The sequence below is a fragment of the Salvia splendens genome, chromosome 16 (genome assembly GCF_004379255.2).
Source record: "Salvia splendens isolate huo1 chromosome 16, SspV2, whole genome shotgun sequence".
NCBI classification, from domain to species: domain Eukaryota; kingdom Viridiplantae; phylum Streptophyta; class Magnoliopsida; order Lamiales; family Lamiaceae; genus Salvia; species Salvia splendens.
This window is the reverse complement of record NC_056047.1, coordinates 16,992,349-16,996,766: the sequence shown is the minus strand read 5'-3', so window position 1 is coordinate 16,996,766 and position 4,418 is coordinate 16,992,349.

Here is a 4,418-nt window from a genome sequence, read left to right as displayed (position 1 = left end):
GTGGATGAGATAGCTCAACATGGCAATGCAATGCTGGCTCACGGAACCACAAAACAAGAACTTTGGCTGTGGCACCGAAGACTAGGGCACCCTTCTCCTGGTTATTTTAAACTTCTTTTTCCAAACATTTCTATTCCTACCGATTTTTCCTGTGAAACATGTGTTTTGGCTAAGAGCCATAGACAGTCTTTTAAGCTTACCAATACCCGTATGAATGATATTTTTTCCTTAGTACATGCTGATGTGTGGGGTCCTGCACCAATTTTTGGTGGGGGTAGTTTTCTATATTTTGTGATATTTGTGGATGATTGCACAAGAATGACTTGGATATATTTTTTAAAACGTAAATCTGAAGTTGTGGAAAAATTTATCCTGTTCTATAAAATGATCCAAACCCAGTTTCACACCACTATCAAAACCCTTAGGTCCGATAATGGGAGGGAGTTTGTTAACAATTCTATGGCCCAATTTTGTAAGGATAATGGAATGATCCATCAAACATCCTGTGCCTACACACCCGAACAAAATGGGGTAGCCGAGAGGAAAAACAGAACTATCCTTGAAATCACCCGGGCTCTCATGATCGAATCCAGGGTACCCAAACACTTCTGGCCTGAAGCAATAGCAACATCCGTCTACCTCATGAACCGTCTCCCTACCAAAATCCTCAACAAAAAAACCCCCCTCGATATCCTCTCCAAAAAGACCAAAATTCCCCAACATCTGAACCTCTCACCCAAAGTCTTTGGCTGCACCGTCTATGTCCATATCCCAAAACACGAGAGAACCAAACTATCACCTTGTGCAACAAAATGTGCTTTTGTCGGGTATGGGATAAATCAGAAGGGATACAGGTGTTTTGACCCTACCACGAAAAAGATCATCACCACCATGAACTGCAACTTCCTAGAAACCGAATTTTTCTACCACACCCACCTTAGTAGTCAGGGGGAGAGTGATTCAGGTAGTTCATCGGACTATCTAAGTTGGGTTGTGCCACTTCCAAACTCTTCGATTGAGGGTCCAACCGAACCAGTTGTCATTGCCGCCGAGCAAGTCTCACCACAAGAGTCATCTCATCCGCGGTCCCCAGATCCTCATCCGATGATATCCGAGGTAATTCCTGAACCTATTCCTGGTGAAAATACAGTTCCTCCTAACCCCTTGAGTCCAGATTTCTCCGAAGAAGATAATACGATTGACAGTGATACTGGAGGGTATGTTCTCCCCCATCGAACCACAAGAGGGGTACCGCCAAAGAGATACTCCCCTGAAAAGATTGGAAAGAAGAGTCGTTATGGAGTAGCAAATTTCGTGCAAGGCAATTTGGCGAAAATGGCACGGGCTTTCGAAGCCGCACTATATGAGGAAGAGGAAATTCCACGATCGGCAGAGGAAGCAATGAAACATAAACATTGGAAGGATGCTATGCTTACTGAAATGAGGGCACTAATGAGAAACAGTACATGGGTGAAGAGCAAGCTACCTGAAGGAGTAAGGACAGTTGGGTGTAGATGGGTGTTCACGATAAAACGGAGACCAGATGGCACGGTGGAAAGATACAAGGCCAGACTAGTGGCTAAAGGGTACACTCAGACACATGGGATCGATTATGATGAAACCTTCTCACCTGTGGCAAAAATCAATACTGTGAGGGTCTTGTTCTCAATCGCTGCAAACAAGGATTGGCCGCTTCACCAGTTCGACGTAACTAATGCCTTCTTGCACGGAGAGCTACCAAAACCCGTCTTCATGGAACCCCCACCAGGCTTTGCTAGTGAGTTCCAAGATGGAGAAGTATGCCAGCTGAAGAAGACATTGTAAGGGCTCAAGCAGTCTCCTAGGGCGTGGTTCGGGAGGTTCACCGAGGTGATGAAGAAGTATGGATATCAACAGAGTAACTCTGATCACACATTGTTTATTAAGAAGAGAGGAGGTAAAATTACGTGTCTGATCATATATGTAGATGACATGATTATCACTGGGGATGATACTGAAGAGATGGTCGAGTTAAGGAAGAACTTGTTCAAAGAGTTCGAGATGAAGGATCTAGGACTCCTCAAATACTTCCTGGGGATAGAAGTGCTAAGATCGAAGAAGGGAATCTTCATAAATCAGAGGAAATACATCCTCGATCTTTTGGCAGAAGTGGGAATGGTGGACTGTAAGCCTGCGGACACCCCAATGGTCCAAAATCATGGGCTACAAATAAGGAAAGACGCAAGACTTGCCGACAGGGGGAGATATCAGAGGTTGGTTGGAAAATTGATCTATCTGTCACACACAAGACCAGACATCGCGTATGCTGTGGGAGTTGTAAGCCAGTTCATGCATGCACCTCAAGAAGAACATTGGGAGGCAGCATTGCGGATTGTACGATACTTAAAAGGGACTGCAGAACACGGACTGCTGTTTGAGAAACATGGGAACTTGGAGATTCATGGGTTTACTGACGCGGATTGGGCTGGAAATCCGAATGATAGGAAGTCAACCGCAGGATACTTCACCTTTGTTGGAGGTAATCTTGTGACGTGGAGAAGTAAGAAACAGAAGGTGGTGGCACTATCGAGCGCGGAGGCAGAATTTCGCGGAATCAAAAGTGGATTGACGGAACTACTATGGCTAAGGAGGATTATGAAAGAGTTGAGCCTAGAATCATCAGAGACCTGCAAACTGTTTTGCGATAACAAGGCGGCCATCAGCATTTCGGAGAATCCGGTCCAGCATGATCGAACCAAGCATGTTGAAGTCGACAGACACTTCATAAAGGAGAATATTGAAGCAAAGATAGTGGAGATGCCGTTTGTCAAGTCTGAAGATCAGTTGGCGGACATTCTTACAAAGGCAGTGAACTCGAAACTATTCCGAGAAGTATTGTGCAAGTTGAGCATCGGTAACCCCGTCACTTAACTTGAGGGGGAGTGTTGGAGAAGATTGCGCCGGATCAAAGGGAAGATTTACAAGGATCAATCTTTACCAATTATAGGAGATTTGGGATCAATGTAATTATGTTAATTAGGTTTACCATATAGATGAGCCCTCAATCCTATATATTGATGTTATGTACAATGTAAAAAAATATGAGAAATATACACCGATTCTAATCATACCATACTACCGAGTCTTACAAACAGAATTAATAAAGCACATTGAATAAATAAGTATAATATGACAATATTAATTGAGGTGTAAAATAATCTATTGATTTGTATAAACAGTACGCGCGCAAGCTAAAATATTAATTGAATTAGTAGCTCTCTCTCTTTCTCTGAATATACAATACAGTATATATCTATATAGGGATTGAATAAAATAGAAAATTATTTTATAATATGATCAAGGATCCATTTTCTAGATTCATCACTTTGTTAAATTTATCGATGGTCCGGATTCAAAATTCATGAATTCATTACTTAGTTCCACAACTAACGAGAATAACGAGAATTTCATTTTTTTTATTCATTACTTCACCAACTAATTACTTAGTCATGTATTACCATGAATTTCTAAGTAGAGTTTATAAAACATCTTTATACATACAAACAACTGCTTTTGATCTATACAAAACTCATTTTTAATATAGGAATACAGAACCACGCATGCATAGGTCATTTTTAGGTCATTGTTAGCTTTTATTTAGGTCATTATAGTAAAGATGACATAAAACGATCTTAACATGACCTCACGCCTGATTTTTATAATATGACCTAAAACTACTTTATAATGGCCCTCCATGTTTTTATTTAATTTTTTACCATTAAATTACCAAATCTCATACTACCTCCGTCCGGCATTAAAAGTCCCGGTTGAGTCAGGTGTGAGTTTTAAGAAATGTTTGAGTATGTAATAATTGGAGTGTGTGATAATGGAATGTGGGACCCATTTGCATTATTATTTGCTTTATTCTTTGGATGTGTTTTTACTTGTGCTTTTTAGTATTTTATTTTATAATATTTTTATTTCACTTTTTATGGAAATGTCTAACCGGGACTCTTAATGCCGGACGGATGAAAATGATCAACTGGGACTCCTAATGCCGGACGGAGAGAGTAGTTAGTTTATCTGGATTTTGTATTGAAATTAATTTTTATATTGATCATGTTCCTATAAACATATTACTCCTAATTGCATATATGAGAGAGAGAGAGATTGGAATTTAGTGAATTTTCCATATTAGGGTTGTGGTGTGTACCGTGATGGTGTGATCAGATGCCGACATTTATTTATTTTCTATTTTTGGATTTAATTAGATATATGTGATTTTAATTTGTGAAGTAGATTGAACGTGGTCATATTACCATCCACACACATTATTCGATTGTTAATTTCTACAACATTTAAATATAATGTTTCATTTTAATAACATGGAAATATGCGAGACTGAATCCTCGTAAAATATGCAATTTTGAAGCTATAAT